Source organism: Dermacentor silvarum, chromosome 11 (genome assembly GCF_013339745.2).
Source record: "Dermacentor silvarum isolate Dsil-2018 chromosome 11, BIME_Dsil_1.4, whole genome shotgun sequence".
In the NCBI taxonomy this organism is placed as follows: Eukaryota; Metazoa; Arthropoda; class Arachnida; order Ixodida; family Ixodidae; genus Dermacentor; species Dermacentor silvarum.
In genome coordinates, this window is record NC_051164.1 from 27,380,517 (window position 1) to 27,398,836 (window position 18,320).

An 18,320-nucleotide genomic window follows, 5' to 3' on the forward strand; every position below is an offset into this window, starting at 1 on the left:
TCCAATTTTCCAGGCAGCAAGGGTTAACCTGGTGTAGTTTATCCAGCCTTGGGTCTATTATATTAGGTTATAGTGGCTATGTACAGCTGGCGTCTGCGTCTCCTTCAGGTCTCGTAGCGTACCCTTGTTGGGCTCGGTGGTGGGCGGCTGGCATAGTTACCAAAATCATTGTTACCTTTATGGCTCTTTCGTCATTCCCCCGACTCCCTGATCGCTCTCACAAACGAGGGCGCACCAAAGAGATTTTTCAATTTTATGGCAACCGAACAAAGAACTTTCCACGTTTTCACGTCATCCACTCTGATAAACTTGAAAAGACAGTGAGAATGATCTCTGCCTTCCTCGTCTCGAAATCTCTAACCGAAGTTTTCGGTCCGGGTTACAAAGCATCAATATGGCCAGTGGTGATCTGCTACTCGAGCTCCGTGATCAGAAACAACATGAAAAACTGCCCAATCTAGTGTCTTTTGGGGATGTTCCGGTAACAGCAACCCCGCACCGTACTATGAATACCACCGGCGGCGTCGTATCCGAGGCTGATTTGTTGGAGCTATCTGAAGCTGAACTCCTGGAGGGCTGAAGTGATCAGAACGTCATCAGTGTCAAACGAATTAAGATGAGGCGAGATGGTAAAGAAATTCCGACCAAATACCTAGTAGTTACTTTCGACTCAAGTGTTCTGCCCGAGTCCATCGAGACCGGGTACCTCAAGATTCGAGTTAGACTATATGTGCCAAATCCTCCCAGATGCTTCAAGTGCCAAAGGTTCGGTCACAGTTCGCAGAACTCTCGAGGCCGGCCGACTTGTGCCAAGTGCAGTGACAATGAACATTCCTCTGAAACATGCCAGAACACTCCGCACTGTGTCAACTGTGATGGCGAGCATGCCGCATACTCGCGGTCGTGCCCGTCTTGGAAAAAAGAGAAAGAAATTGTGACAATCAAAGTAAAAGAAAATATTTCATTCAAGGAGGCACGCAGGCGGGTGTCATACCTGCCGAAGAGCAGCTTTGCCGAAGTGGCGCGTCAGGGGGCAGCGTCGCAACGGCTTCCGGCGGCTCTACGGTCCACACACAGTGAGCCGGCAGTGACGCCATCCGCCCCCTCGGTGGCTGCAGCTAGCGCTGCTCCGCCAACTCACAAGAAGGGGCCATCGACCTCCGGGCTGGTGGCCTCCAGGGCCTCGTCCCTCGAGGCGAGGCCTTCTCGTCAAACCAACCGCTCGCAAGAGCGCGTGTCCAGCGCCTCACAAGAGGCCATGGACACAACAACCGGCCAGACGGCGCTACCAGCGCCTCAGGAGCGGCGAGAATCTCGCGATCGCTCCAAAAAAGAAAAATCCCGCATCACAGGGCCCGACAAGGGCTCTGTAGCTTAAGTTAGTTTCCTTTACAGACAGCACAAAAAACACTTTCAACATGAATACACAAATACAGTGGAACGTCAAAGGACTCCTACACAACCTCGATGACGTCAAAGAAATCTAACACAAGTTTAATCCGAAGGTGCTGTGTGTTCAGGAGACACACCTTAAATCTACACAATGCAACTTTACCCGGCAATACGCCATCTTTCGCAAAGACCGCCATGACACCTTCGTGTAATCCGGCGGTGTTGCTATCGTAGTTGACAGAGGTGTTGCCTGTCCAGAACTGAAACTTCGTACGCCCCTAGAGGCAGTTGCTGTCCGAGGGGTATTATTTGACAGGCTAGTCACTGTTAGCTCGATATACATCCCTCCTAATTATCAACCTAATGAAGCTGAATTTCAGAACTACATAGATGAACTTCCGGCACCATACATAGTTGGCGATTTAAACGCACATAACACATTGTGGGGAGACTCTCGTTGCGATGCGAGAGGACGCCTAATTGAAAACTTTCTCTTTTCTTCAGGAGCATGTTTACTTAATAAGAAAGAGCCAAGTTACTACAGCATGGCGCACAACACATACTCCTCCATAGATTTAGGTATCGTGACGAGTACACTGATTCCGTACCTGGAGTGGTCCGCTCTGAAGAACCCTTTTGGGAGCGACCACTTCCCAATCATGTTAAAACTGACAAAACAAGATCTATGTTCCCCACACATTCCCCGATGGAAGGTTGACTCGGCTAACTGGGAACGTTTCCAAGAACAAACGTATTTAAGCAGAGATGATATTGCCTCTTTAAATTTAGACGATGCTGTAGCATATATAACCGACTTTATAATTGAGACTACCACAACATACATCCGTCAAACTAACGGACTGGCGAATAAACGTCGTATCCCGTGGTGGAACGAAGAATGCAAGGAAGCACGGAAAAATCAAAACAAAGCTTGGGGACAACTTCGCGACTCTCCAACCGCCGAAAACTTGATTAGTTTCAAACAAATCAAGTCCCAAGGTAGAAGAACACGTCGACGTGCTAAAAGGGAGAGTTGGGAGAAGTACATCTCCAGTATAAATTCTTACACGGATGAGACGAAAGTGTGGAATCGATTAAATAAATTAAAGGACCGGGAGGTACACCCACTCCTCTTAGTAAGTACTCAAGGAGAGAGTCTGGAAGATCAGGCTGGTTGTCTGGGTGAACACTTTGAATATATCTCCAGTGCGTCTCACTACACACAAGCATTTCTGAGGTTCAAAGAACGCGAAGAGCGACAGCCCCTAAAACGTAAAGGTTCATCCAGTGAGGCCTACAACTATCCATTTACTTTAACTGAACTGAAAGCATCCCTCGCTTGCTGCAATTACTCGGCGCCACGCGGTGATCGCATCATATATGAAATGATTAAGCACCTGAATCCTGAAGCGCTGAAAACACTCCTCTATCTTTTCAATGTCATGTGGGCGGATGGATATATCCCGTCCTCATGGAAGGAAGCTATATTCATTCCCGTGCTTAAACGAGGTAAAGGCCCATCCCTAGCCAGAAGCTACAGGCCAATAGCGCTAACAAGCTGCCTGTGCAAACTATTCGAAAAAATGATAAACAGGCGCTTAATCTGTTTCCTTGAAAATAACAAACTACTAGACCCCTTGCAATGTGGTTTCAGGGAGGGTATGTCCACAACAGACCACCTTGTTCGCATTGAGTCTTATATTAGAGATGCTTTTATACATAAGCAGTTCTGCCTCTCAGTGTTTCTCGACCTAGAAAAAGCTTACGACACGACATGGCGCTACGGCATTCTCAGAGATGTTTCCGCGATGGGTGTCCGTGGCAAAATGTTAAATACAATCGAAAGTTATCTATCTAATCGCACATTCCGCGTAAGAGTGGGTAACGCTTTGTCTAAGTCATTCACCCAAGAGACCGGTGTGCCACAAGGAGGCGTGCTTAGTTGCACACTATTTATTGTAAAAATGAATTCCCTTCACACAGTCATTCCACGCACAATGTTTTATTTCATTTATGTCGACGATGTGCAAATAGCCTTGAAATCATGCAATATTGCCATCTGCGAACGACAAGTACAGCTGGGAATAAACAGATTGTCAAAATGGGCAGATGATAACGGATTTAAAGTAAACGCCCAGAAGAGCACTTGCGTACTCTTTACAAACAAGGGAGGCCTGTCCCCAGTATACGAATCAAAGGAGATGCGCTCTCTGTGAGCAGCGACCATAAGTTTCTAGGCATTATTCTACATTCCAAGCTTACATTTATTCCTCATATTAAGTATCTGAGGGCAAAGTGCCTGAAGACAATGAACCTTTTAAAGCTTCTGTCGCGTACGACTTGGGGATGATATTGCCTCTTTAATCGAAAGTGTTTGCTTAACTTGTATAAGAGTCTTGTCCTCTCCCGCCTGGATTACGGGTCTATAATTTTTAATTCTGCAATGCCAAGTGCATTAAAAATTCTAGACCCCGTTCACCATTTGGGTATCCGTCTCGCTACTGCTGCTTTCAGGACAAGTCCAATCCAGAGCCTCTACGCAGAGTCGTATCAGTGGTCACTTCATCTGCAGCGGTCATACAGCAGTTTTACATATTTTCTGAAAGTACAAGCAACCATTGAACATCCCTCTTATTCAGCTATAAATGACGTGACCGCTGCCACACTCTTCCATAATCGACCTGCAGCTAGAAAGCCGTTCTCTTTGCGTGTGAGGAACCTCAGTGAGGAAATGGGTGTTCCGCTGCTTGAACAATGTCATATGGCTCCAGCGAAACTGTTGCCGCCGTGGCAGTGGCAGCCTATAAAGTGTGACACATCGTTCGTAGAGGTCACTAAACACGCTCCAGAGGCACACATTACAATGAATTTCTTCGAACTCCAGTCTAAATACTCGTGTACGGAGTTTTACACGGACGCTTCCAAGTCACATGCCGGGGTATCTTATGCAGCCATCGGTCCATCGTTTTCGGAATCCGGTGTACTGTACCCGGAGCACGGTGTAAGATATATACTCTTTAGGTGGGGACACTCGCGAGGCGCGATCGACCAGATAAAGTAGCAACAGCGCGCGTCAATCGGTCAGGTGCCGGCAGCGGATACCTATCGGCGGTACGAGGCAACTTCAAGACAGAAAAGGTTTTATCTACAGTTGCTATAGCAACCGGGCGATTCGCGGGAAATCCGAAATGGTTGCGCGACGCGTGAAAGTAGGTCACCGTGGTGAGGGGCGCGAGGGAAGAGGGCATCGCCTTGACGGAGCAGATACGGCGGCGCAGAAGCGCCGGTTGCTATAGCAACATTAGATAAAACCTTTTCTGTCTTGAAGTTGCATCGTACCGCCGATAGGTATCCGCTGCCGGCACCTGACCGATCGGCGCGCGCCTTTGCTACTTTATCTGGTCGATCTCGCCTCGCAAGCAAGCCGAGAAGTGTCCCCACCTAAAGAGTATATATCTTACACCGTGACCCGGAGACAAGTATCTTTACGGCTGAGGCCTATGCATAATTATCGGCTGTAAAGTATATAATGAAATCAAAACTTAAAAAGACTATCATATTTACAGACTCGCAAAGTGTTGTGAAAGCATTGCAATCACTCTGTAAACACAAAAATCCTGTACTTAATGAGCTCTGTTCCATTCTGTGTAAAGCATATATATCTAACCAGCATGTGATTATATGCTGGGTGCCGGGCCATACAGGCATCGAGGGTAATGTTCGAGTAGACAAAATGGCCACATCATTTACATCTCGGGCATTACATCTCCCTACAGCTGCGGTTCCTGCCACAGATTTGAAGCCTTTCCAGCGAAAGAAACTGCGAAGCCACTGGCAACGCTTGTGGGATGCGGAAAGAAATAATAAGCTTCACTTGATAAAACCACAGTTAGGTTTCTGGCCCCCCGTAATGAACACACGATGAACTGATGTCCTGTTCTGTCGTCTAAGAATAGGACATACATATGGCACCCACAATTTTTGCTTACTGGTGATGAACCACCAACCTGTGGTAGATGTGGTGAGAGGCTGACCGTCCTCCATGTCCTCGTGGAGTGTCGGGATGCTGAAAGAGAGAGAAAGAAATATTTTCCTCAAGCGTACCGGTACCGGTTGCCTCTTCATCGCATCATGTTTCTTGGTGAAGAACCGCTTTTTAACGCCAAAGCAGTCGTCGATTTCTTCAACGATGTGGTCCTGCATGTTATTAGCCCATTAAGGTCGTAGGGCATCCTCTCTCCAGAGGATGCCGCTGTGATAGCAGTTTTTTTATAGCACATGCCTCCAGGCCCTTGTGGTTCAAGGGCTCTGTTTAGGCAGTAGTGCTTCTTGCCAATTACTGCATCTTAAATATTTTAAATATCGTGTCATTACCTCTCAATGCATTCTTCATTTCATAGTACACCTCATGTCGTTGCCATGATTTTAGTACATGTATATTTTACGCACTTTACAGCGATTATTTTTAAGCCCTTTTACAGCCACGCTTCATCTACTTCTCAGAATTCATCGCTCCACGTACTGCACACTCACAAACACTGTCATGGCGCTCTTAGGCCATAACTGGCCCATGCGCCATAAAACACCACACATCAGCATCATCATCATCACTCACAAGTTTTATTGGTTTTCAAAATTTGCTTCTGTAATCTTCCCTCGTTTTGCGTGAGGACATCCACAGTGACCCTGAAAACTCGCTCGCTATTCGCGCTTGTGATAAGAGCTGCGTTGAAACTTACGAGCACCTGGCACTAGCTATGATCTGCGAATTCACTACCATGGTTATTCAGGACGGGACGTATCGATTCTCCGCACTGTACTGCATAGCCCAAGACAGGAGACGTTGAACACCTTCAGTGGTCCAGCTCAAACTGTGGAGCTGAAAAGGCCACTCTGCATGAGAATCTGCAACAAACTTATATTCCGCATGCCTGCCTGCAACACCTTGTGTTCCCAGAAGGGGCAGTTATAATCCACAAAGAACCTTGAATTTTTTTCTTGCACTCGTGAGAGAGACTGATTTAAATGACTAGTGGTGATATATTTCAGTAACGTTGAAACATGAAATGCCGGCCCCAGGCTAAACCCGCTATTTGATATAGCCCACCACCGCCTTTGCATTATTATGGTTACTCAATGGCGCGATTCTGGCAGTGTGAGTCCCCTGTTAAGCGCAGCGCTGTATTGTTGCTGCGGCTAGGGGAAGGCAATCTCAGAAGAGCCAATGAAAAACTGAAAAATTGTTCACAGGTTATTCCCTGGCATAAACGTCCGAAAAGGCTATCGCCATTCAGCCATACACTCGTCGTTTCAATTTGTCGTTAACCATCTCGTGGACCCTCTCCAGGCCCCCTTAAATCATTAGCCATTTATTTCTGACCGCCTAATTGTAACGGACGCCAGCAAATGTTCACGTGTCTTGAAAAGGTGGCCAAATATGTAATTAGTATAAATCCGTATATATTAAGCTCTAAAAATGCTGTTCACATGTTACACTGTCCAAAATAGGTGTCAGCGAGAGAGATTTTACTATAAGAGGAAAGCTCAGAAGTCGGGCCTCGAAGGTTCTAAAAAATCGGGCGTCTAAAATGTTTCTAAGAAAAAACGCTTAACCTTGCACTAGGCCGCGCAAGGCTTGAAACAGCGAAGCTGGGCGATCGTAGCCCAGCAATTTCCGGAAGTGCGCGCGTACTTTGCATCTTATTACTTATGAAAGAGATAATGTCTTTTCGCGCGTCTCGGAGTTGCTGCTTTTCTAAAAAAATCATTTACCACAATAACTCACTGAAACAACAATTCATTTCAGGGCCTTCATACATGTCGTCGCGTCTTGATCATTGCTTTAGAGTGTTCATTCCTTTCTGTGGCTACAAATGTTTTCTCCGATTCATTTTTGCCAAAGATTAGTGCTGAATGGAACTGCCTTCCCCCCTCCAATGCCTGCATCGAGGAGGCATCATCTTTCAAGACTGCAATAACTGATTATATTTTGACTGTATCAATCCAAATACTACTGATTGTTCGAACGTATTTTTTCCGTAACGCGCTTCTGGGCTCTGAGGGTACTGTAAATAAATAAATAAATAAATAAATAAATAAATAAATAAATAAATAAATAAATAAATAAATAAATAAATAAATAAATAAATAAATAAATAAATAAATTCAACTGACGCGAGTGTTGCCGTAGGAAAGCTGTGGGAAGGCGCAAGATAGGTAATGCAAACATGCGACTTAGGAGTTTCAGTAACACTTTCAGTGTCTTGTTACGATCACAGAGTTTTCTTATTACATCGTTCTGATTATTGCACTTTGGCAAAATGAGCACAATCAAAAGATGTAACTATAAATGGGCAGTGATCCATCTGTTCAACTATTTTTAATAATGGTGAGACAATAATCTTGTTCCGAAACTGGGAAAGGTTTTATTTACAGGTTGGTGTCGCCCCATATACTGCTCAAGTTTAGTCACCTTAAGCAGACACAATTCCTTGTCATAGGCTAGGTATTGGTTTTTGTAGGCCGTGGAAGCACTGCGCCGCTTAGAAAGTTATTAGATCACTGGTCATCTTCTTGCACTAGTGGGAAGAAACGCCCAAGACAAGGACCAACACAGGCTAACGAGGCTGAAACGGCTAAGCACATAGCTGAGAGAATATAAGGGTTTATAATTTCATTTCACTCTGAAGTCTTCTTAAATATTCTGGTTTTGCGTTTCAATGCACCAAAATTCCGTCTATTTATCACCGAAGTTTAAACCATGTGATTCCTCCTATAGAAAAACAACAATGAAAGCCTAGATGGCAGGAATGATGACGAAACTGCCGTCTGAAAGAAATGCAAAAGGCAACAGTTGCTACATCTGCATAGAAACAATTGTGCATATATTCAGGGAACGAATCTACTGCAGTCTCTGATCACTCATTTGAAAGGGGTTGCTGCAGAAGTGAACCTGAGCTTTAATTCTACCGCAATGGAAGATGTCAGCTTCGGGTGGTGAAACTGGAATATTCAAAAATGCGTTGCCTTCGAAGACGTAGCCGATCATATGCACGTGTCCTTAAACCACCAGATAGCCGGATCTGTTAAAGCCAGCTTAGCGCCAACAGACTTAGGTTAGGGTACAAAGAATTGTGTGCGAATTATATGCAGGGAACCATACGGAGAACAATATGAAGGGCTTCATGACGGCGGTCAGCATGTCGGTTTATTGTCATCGTGCGCACATTGGCGCACGTTATAGCACAAATAGCAAGCGTTTACCGGGAACGACCTAATCATTACTTGTCACTGGTAAAGATAGAGCGCGAGAATGATAAGCTGCATTGCACATTTGTAAAAGTGGCGTTGGATTAACTTATACCACCGGCGTCTTCTGGGCATCAAAGAATGCCCAAAGCAATAAAATAATAGTTAATTATATACGTGCGTCCTAAGTCTATGTACTTGAACATGGCGCAGGTCCTCATTCATCAACAGTGCTTGAACAAAGTTGACGGGGGTGCGAACGGTTTGACTTGACTAACTTGTCTGTTTACTTCTCGCTTGAAGACGGCGCCAGAACCTGGTTCGAGAATAGGGAGCGTGCACTAACAACCTGGGACCTCTTCCGAGCCGTATTGCTAGACACCTTCACGAGCGTCGTCCGTAAAGAAAGAGCTGCAGCCTTGCTGGAAAACCTGGGCTGGTTTTCAACTTCAACTTATTTGTTCATGAAGTATTGTCACGTAGTAGTGACGCTGAAGTAAACAGTAGTAAAACTGTGTATGACGAAACTGGTTGTTTATTGGGCGAACCTGTGCCCACAAAGCAAGCTACACTCGAAGCACAACGAAAGCGGCGAACACAGTCGGCGGTCGTCGAAATCTAATCAGCGGCGAGACGCGTCGGCTTTTATACCTGAGTCATCGAAGGTTCTAGATTAATCCCTGATGCCCGCGTGTCTTCCAGAAAGTTCTAGACAATTCGCGTCAGTCATGCAATCAGATAACATAAGCGTCGGTGAAAACAGGCAATGGAAAGAAGCATCGATAACGTTCTAGAAACTTCCGATACAGGCGCGTCCTGCGCCGAGCGATAGCGTTTAACATTTGTTAGCCGGTGGAAAGCGGCCACCGGTGAAAGATAAACATGTATACGTGTCAATAATATTACCCCGTGTAGGCTGCGTGACAACCTGAAAAAGGTTAAAATCTGAGGTTAAATTGATAAATTCTGTTGAGGTATTACACGATGAAGATATTACACGTTAGCCCAGTCGATCAGAGGAAAGTTGAAGTCTCCCAGAAGATAGATGGCATCAGACGGGTGAAGTTTCGTCACAGAATATATGTTACAGTGCAAGTCGTTAATAAATGAATTAGTAGAATTTGGAGGTCGGTAACAGACACCTTTAAGTATTCGGGAGGGTGAGGACATACATGCAGCCCAAATTATTTCTAGGTTAGAGTTCGAGTTAATTTCATACGACGGTAATGTTGTCTTTATTCCTAGAAGGACGCCACCGCCTCTTTTATCTTTTCGGTCACACCTGTAAATGTTGTAGTCGTGAACATATTCAAATAATTCTTTATCAGAGATATCAGGATACAACCAAGTTTCAATTAATACTAGTGAGGTCAGATTTGCTGTCTTCAAGGAAGGAAGAAAGCTGGTCGCGTTTGCGCACAAGGCTTCGAATGTTAGTGAACGATAACGATATCGGTGGAAGGGCATGATGGGAGTTAGACCGATTATGGCGTTTTGGACACGTCTTTGCCTTGAGCTATCTATTGGAAGGAATAACAGAGTTAGTAGTGATATCAAATATGTATGTCTTGTTGTCTATGCGCAGCCTGTCAATCGTTAGTTTTAAGGGTTTTCTCTGCGTCTTCGCGAATGCGATGAGCTGCCTTCTTGCCTGCCGTGTAGCTGGGGAGAAACCTTCACTGATAGCAAATGGCGTTCCTTTGAGCTTGCGTGCTGACGTAAGAATGCCCTCTTTATCTTTGAAAAATGTTAGTTTTGCTATTATTGGCCTGTGTTTGTCGTCACTGTACCTTCCTAGTCTATGAACTCGTTCAAACTGGTTGTTTGTCACAGTAATCTGAAGCTTCTCTGAGCAGAACTTGATTATTTTTTGTTCGGATGCTTCCCAATCTTCGTTAGGAGAGTCGTCAATTCCAAAAAACAGAAGGTTAGAGCGTCGCATCCGATTTTCGGTGCTATCACACCTAGACGAAATGTTAGATAACTGGTCAGTAACACTGCGCAAGTTAGTTGTAGTTGAGACATCGGATGTTTGCTGTGCAGATATGCTGCATGTTTCTAAAGCTGCAATTCTGGCGTTTAGCAGCTTAATCTCGTTTTCGGCGGCTGCACACCTTTCCTTATTTGATATCAATTCGGCAAGTAAATCAGCCTGCCCCTTCTCAAGTTTAGAAATTGTTACCATGGCTGAAGCGAAGGCGTCTGCCTCCGCCTTGTTCATGGGACCTGGGCTACTTTCCACATCGCCAGAACGCATAAGCAGTAAACCCGATAAACAAGAGCACAAGCGATTCAAAAAAAACGAAACTTCGCTTCAATGGATCAAACAATCGTGGGGGGCACGACACCGCGATAAGGCAGTAATTACTAGACCTAATACAAGGTGCTGCTTTCAGGTAACTAACCTGTAACAACAACGGTGGTAAGTGCGGCATCCTTGCTGCGGTGTCGAGCCCCAAGTGGATCGTTGTCGACTGGCACTCTTGTACTGCTGTGGCCGTTCCAGGCGAGGCAAAGCCATGCTCAGGTTGCCAGCAGAATAAAACGGTTTCGTCCACATATGGCTCCAAGCAAACCGTAGTTGAATTAGCCCAAGAGGCGGCGCTGGAAGGCTGCCCACATGAGCGAAACGGCTTCGCATGAGATGGGCCAGGCAAAGACGGAAAGTTGGCGCAGGAGGGGATCCGGGAGGAACCACGCCTCAATTGGCACACCGAGGAAGGCCATTCTGGAAAGGCGTCATCGGGACACAGCTGGCTGGAAGTGAGCGGCCCGTAGCACATCGCCAAGGTAACCACTGCCTGTAATAACAACGGTGGTAAGTGCGGCATCCTTGCTGCGGTGTCGAGCCCGGCAAAAGGAATAGAGACTGCCATCGATTCGTTCTTAGAATTTATGCACCATTCTATAAGAACGCATATCGTAGGCAGCCGCTCCTACGGCGAGCGCCGGCGTAACCGAGAGTACAGACACAGCTGGGGATGAACGACGCGAGGAGGAAAGCGGAGGAAAAGGCGAATATGGCTTCGAGATCGCGCCAGAGTAACGCGCGTTGTCTGCGACGTCTGTCCACGGCGGCTGCTGTACATCGCGACCACGCGTCACCCACGCGCTGGCTCTCACGATCTTCAGACTAGCGAGGCAGTCGCGCCAGTGGCGCCACACTCCACTCCACCTACGGCCTTCGGGAGCGTAGTTGCGTCGGTGCAGCAGTCGATCACGACTGGCGAAATGAGTCGCTATTCTGGACATTCCGCCATCTTCTTCGAGGTGTGACGTAGACGTGACGATTACAAAATGGCGCCGATAGCCCCAATTTGCTTTCGTAACGTGACGTAAACTTGACGTTTCGTCTAAGAAAATGTAATGTAGGCATTTAACCTAGCGTTATTTATAAAGGAAAACAGTTTTCCTCCCCATTAAAAATAAAGCAGCTATCTCCGAGCGTACGATTATTCCAACAAAATCGTTCCTCGCTTTCGTCGTCTGCATGCGCACAAGCTGTCGTCTGCTTCATTAGCTAGGATGCGTGTCGTCGGGAAACGGAATGAGTCATCGTATATTGGCCACCCACGCGCTTGCTTTCTAGTTTGAGACAACATACGCGACCTCTCAGTGATGATGAAGCACGCTCTAGGTCGCGTTATCGCTATCTCACGAGACGCAAATGACTCAACCCGACCCACCTGGCTGAGAAGCGGCCGAATATAATCGATAGCGTTGCGCCCGCCCCAAGTATCCGCTTGCGCTACGCAAGCGCCGGCGCTGCCATCTCTTGTTTACTTCGCTCCTTACTAGCACCGCGAGAGGAAACTTCAAGGCGCGGCCTTGCGTACATTTCTTTTTATAAATTAAGAAGTCACCGTTGTCACAGCATTTTATGACGCGAAAAGTCATTAATATTGCTTACAATACAAACGCAATAGTGAAAAGCGCACAATGTCGCCGAAAGTTTACTAGTTTCAACCAATATTATTATAAAAATGATAGTTCAAAACACAAATGCCAACACCACCCGATAGCGATGCAAATGCTATGAGAACGCATTGTGAACAAAAGATTTTCATGACCCCAAATGACAGGGAAAATGCGGAGATACGCATGACCCTCGACCGCCGTTGCATATGGCCGCTCATTACCATAATTCGCGCGGCTCGTCGCACCACAAATTATGGCGGAAAGTATATGCAATGGCGGCCCAGCGCAACGTCACTCAATGTCAAATTGACGTTTACGAAACGGCCCTTCCTGTGACGCTATTCACGGGATATTCCTTCAGCCAATTAACAAGCTGACATGCCGGCTATCTGAGAACGCCATCATATATTCGCGAAATTGCAGATGCACTGCATGGGCTTCTGGACGCTGCCGTCCACTGTCTTTTTAAAGCTCTACAGTCGAAATATAGGTGCCAAGGACCACAAAAAAGTCTTAGTGGATAAAATTAGCAGATGCACGTCACGTTTCGTCATTCTGATGAAAACGCAAAATTGCAATTTGCAAAACTTCCGTTTCCCGGCACAAATTTCAAAACACGCGACCTCTCGACAGCCAATGAGACAGCCAAGAGGGCAGATAATGGCGGCCGTGCAGCCGCCATGCGTGTCCAGAATAGCACTTATGAACAGCTTGGCGTCGGATGGATCGGGATAGAGGGATGGTCGAAGATCCAAAAGATAGGCGAAAAGAGAAGCGATACACTGGTCACGTTGTTGTTCGGTGCCAATTCAGTCAAGATCAAAAGATGACATGAATTTATGCAAGCGGTTCCGCAGGCCGAGTCAGGAGGTGGAAGTGAACGGGACAAAGCGTCTCTGCCAGTGCGCTTGAGTTCGCAGCGGTAGACGACGCGAATATCCTATTCCTGGATTCGCAGTGGCCAGCGTGTTAGGCGGCCAGTAGGATCTTTCAATGTGGCGAGCCAACAAAGCGCATGGTGATCCGTTAAATGGGTGGCCCTATGAGTATGGGCGGAACTTGCTGAGCGCGCAAACTTAAGCCAAGCACTGTTTTGCAGTCATGCTGTAAGTGGCTTCTGCTTTTGTCACCGTACGACTGGGATAGGCGACGACGTATTTGGGGTAAGCGGGTTTCGGTGCACGATGAAGGCGCCAAGAGCGACCCCGCTGGCGTCTGTAGGTACTTGAGTTGCAACTGTAGGGTCGAAATGCCGTAGTATAGGCGGAGAGGTAATATGTTTATTGGCAGTGTCCTTCAAGGACGCCACGAGTTCAATGTAGGGCGCGGCAGCGCGAGGCACCGTCTCGAATGACCACAGTGACCAGAATCACGAGCCGAGCGTTGGCGATGCTACTGAACGCAGGCGCGTCTTCGTCATCACTATATATATATATATATATATATATATATATATATATATATATATGCGTATGTGTGTGTGTATCTATCCGGAGCATGACGGTGACCAGTGACCCACGGGGCACATCACGATGGAACATTTCAGGAAACGCGATCATCGGGGCTAGCCTAGGAAAGGGCTAGAAACATACCGTATACGGTAAATGTGGGTAACTTCCAAAGACACAAATTGTCTTTAAAAGCGAGAATATTTAGAAGGATTTTGATGTGATTAGCAAGCGCGAGCCGATCACGTAAGCAGTGAAAACAAATGCGAGGCGGGGCCGATCTAGATAGCGCCATCGCATTACAGTCACGACGATTTAGCATGTGCATTGATGTAGCTTGTTTGCCACTTTCTCTGGGTTCAACAATCATGCACCGTGGAGCCGACGCAGGGAGGGGTCTTCTGCTACATCTCTGCCGCGCGGATGAAAAGGCCGTGCAACATCTGTACCGCTATTGTAGTAGAGTTTGGAGCCAGAAAAATTGCTTAACAGCGGTGGTATATACGTCAGAAATTGCGTACGTGTAGTTCCATGCGACTCCAAAGGAATGTTATCGACGGCCGTATTGATCATGTCTGTATGAGCTGAACTGATCATGTCTTTACAACAGCGTACCGCATCAAGTGTTGCACATGCTATTTTCCGGTAAATTTACATCTACTTCCTATGCGAACAGCAGCTGCCGATCACCAGCGTCTCACAATTCAGAGGTGTATTCTGAGGTCCAAGAATAAATAGGAAAATTCTATCTCTTGTATTCGTTCAAAAGAGGCAATCTGAAGTATGGATGAACTCAACATCACAACTAAACAATGTAAACGTGGCATGTATATATTATTACATAGCTTGCACACTAAACTAGTATCACAGAGCGTCAACACAATTATTAAGTTAATGTTGAAGTGAAAATACTGGTTATAACGCAGTGAGAATCACGGCATCGCCTGCCAAGCTGTGAAGAAACAGATCCTCTCTATCAGAAAAGTGTATATGCCCTGCTCCCTAATCCCGTTTGTTCCTATATATATATATATATATATATATATATATATGGAAAAGAAGGGTAATGAACAGGGCATATAGACGTTTCCCATTGGATTTTTAAGGAATTAGTATGCTCACGTAACCGAACACTGTCCTACTCTGCCGAATGTAAATGCACCCAGATGTCAAAGAAATCCTGTAAACCACTACAGCACAAGTATCGGTATAATTGAATTATTATTTTACAGAACAACCGTTAGCACTCTTTCGTACGCCAATTCTTGATCTCTTATCGATTGCCTCACATAGACCACGAGGTTTCTAACCCCTGATCCCATTGGCGTAGAACACAATGACGAATCGGAATATATTTGTTAGATCCACCGACATCCTTTCCTCTTGAGTGAATATATCGCAGTTTGTTCTTTAATTAAATAATTCGTCCCTTGCTTTGCGTTTCGTGCTGACCGCCATCGTGACTCGAAAATTGACACATTCGACATCCACAAGTGCGCACAACCCTCTATTATTTACATAAGTCATCGCAGAACTAGTGCATTTTTTTACTATGTTGGCATTGTCGGGTTCAATTCTTTTCCAACAGAAACCAACACGGACGCTCCATGAGGTCTCTGGAACGAACACTGTGGTCTGCTTAAGCAAAAGCACATCAGTGGACAAGTAAAACGTTCCTTGCCCTTCAGATACAATGTCGTCAAGCGCTGGTGTTATGAACGTCACTTCTGAGGCAAGTTTCACGAGACCTGCATGTCTAATTTTCCTCCAGACACCCATGAAAGGTCACTACAAAAAAATAATTCGTGCGTTGCGCACGTTAGTATATAGGATGAATTCTATTAGAAAGGCCTGTGCACCGATGGTTGCCAAAGATGCATGTAGTACAGCAGGACGTTACAGTTAGCCGCCAACTCTGCGAAGCATAGTCTGCATCTCAGGCAAGCGTCGCGTTTGATCCTAGGTGACTCTTGAAGGAAATACGCATCACAGACCTAAAATATCCGAAGTACTTAAACGACACAAACACAAGCTTTGTTCTTAAACATGATGACAGGCGGAGGAGCTTTCAAAATGACCGTTCCGTGACCACACTCCCATCGATCGCATCAGCTAGCTCCCCACTTGAGGCTGCATAGGTGATCGGTCCCCTGGAGACAGTGATCGACATGTCCCGGTTGGCAGTGTAGTCAGGCTGCTGTCGGACACTTCGGACTCATGCCTTGGCGGCTTTTCTCGATGTGCAGAATAAAAATTAAGCTGTCAGAATATCGAAATTGCAGCACATACACCAGAAGAAACGTATTTAGCTTAAATTGCGTTAGCATCTACAGGGTACATCACGCACTCTCCGGGGATCAAATATCTACCTATGTGTGTTTCTGACTATGTTTGTATTTTTGTACATCTGTGTCTAACTGTTCGCCCCCCTAGCTTGGTCACTGGGTAGTTCGTGGTCGAATGGGGTCTGTGCTGCTATGTGGATGGAGAAGTGTTCTAAACCAACCACGGACACGCTTGGGTGACTGAGTATGTGGCAATATATACTTAAGTGCCGCCCTTCACCGAACTTTTTTCATGCCTACATGGGCCCATGTAAGATGCGGGACTGGGTAGCCACGGCTGTTCCAAGAAACCCGTAGACGCGGATTCGGAGTACTGGGTTAATCGGTATGTGGCAGCAGGTGTGTGTCTCTCATCAATGAATATATTTTATACCAACTTGAGTAACTAGGTATCAACTACTGGGAATGTAATGCTCTACAATGGCTAAAAAGATCCCTTAAGTTTCTCTGATGCGGAGAATCCATGGCACAAGCGTTTCTCAACGACAGCAACACAACGCATGCGCGGCCCGTGCCGCAAATGCGCTGGCTTTGGTGCCGCTTTTCAATGAACGCCTTTAGCCTCAACGCTCTAGCGAGCTGCGTTATGAACGCACTGGCCGTGTTTGCCGCCCTCTTCAACAAACGTCTCGCCAACTTTAGTCACCGAATATGTGCATCTGAGTGTGCAACAAGCGATGGAACAACTCTCAACGTTCGCACGCACCGGCGCGCCATGCATTTGCGATGCCACGCACAGGCGTCTCGACAGCGATGCCAGATAGCGCCGAATATTCTCAGGGAAGCGGGAAAGAGAGAGTCCCGCTGTTTCAGACGCCTAATACGTAACTCGATTCAAATGTTGAGATATATTCTGTTGATACATTAATTCAATGTTTACGCATCACCGCCGATAGCTATCGTGAGATGGGTTCTGGCACATTTTAATTGCTCTAGAATACGCGGGAAAATCAATGGTGTACAGGTGTGTCCTGTACCCCACCTTTTTTTTTGCCCCGTCGTCTAGCGCAACACAATTTCGCTTTGGAAAGCGGCACATATCGAGTGTACTTGTGGCGTAGCCTGGTAATCGGTTTGCTGTCCTTGAGCCACCCATGTGACGTGTATTCCATTTCGCTCAATATCGAATAAATTTGAGGGGTGTTTTGTTACGATAGCATTTTTAGGGTACTTCACGCACCCTCCGTGGGTAATGTATCTATGCATGTATATATATATATATATATATATATATATATATATATATATATATATATGTTTGTATCTATGTGTTTGTACCTCAACCGTTTGGCACCTTCCTGGGTCATTGCTTCGCGGTCGAACGGTTAGCGTACGAAGATGCTACGCTGAGGTTACATGGTTCGGCACCAGCCATCGGATTTACTTGGGTCACAAAATATGTGTCAATGTACGCATGCGTGCTGCTCTTCATCAAACTTTTTTCACGCTGCATCGAGAAAACTAAATTCATCGCAAAAGCAGAGAAAGAAATTCTTGATAATGATATAGATACAACGTACCCGAAGAGTATCCTAGGAGAATATAATACGTGTAGAGTCGATAGAACCCAGATGTGCTTCCAGCGCGCATACGAGCTGGTCACTTCGTGCGAAGATGTGCCAAGGATGCTGGAATATTTTAGCATTAAACCACAAAATACAGATATTGGTCACTTTTGGAGCTCGACCCTTTTTAGCTGTTAATATTTCTTTGACCTGACTAATATCTCTACCAAAACAAGCAAATACTACCAAATTCAGGATTATGTGTTATAAATTGAATTAGTGAACTGCATAGTTTTTTTGGCTCACCGCTCTCAATTCGTAAGCTTTTACTCGATCAATTCCGCGGTGGTGGATGTGTCATCAGGTGTCTCTCAAGGATCGGTCCTCGCTCTTCTTCTTTTCTTACTATATAAAAATGATTTACCGCGTGACATATCATCTAAAATCTGAATGTATGCAGATGA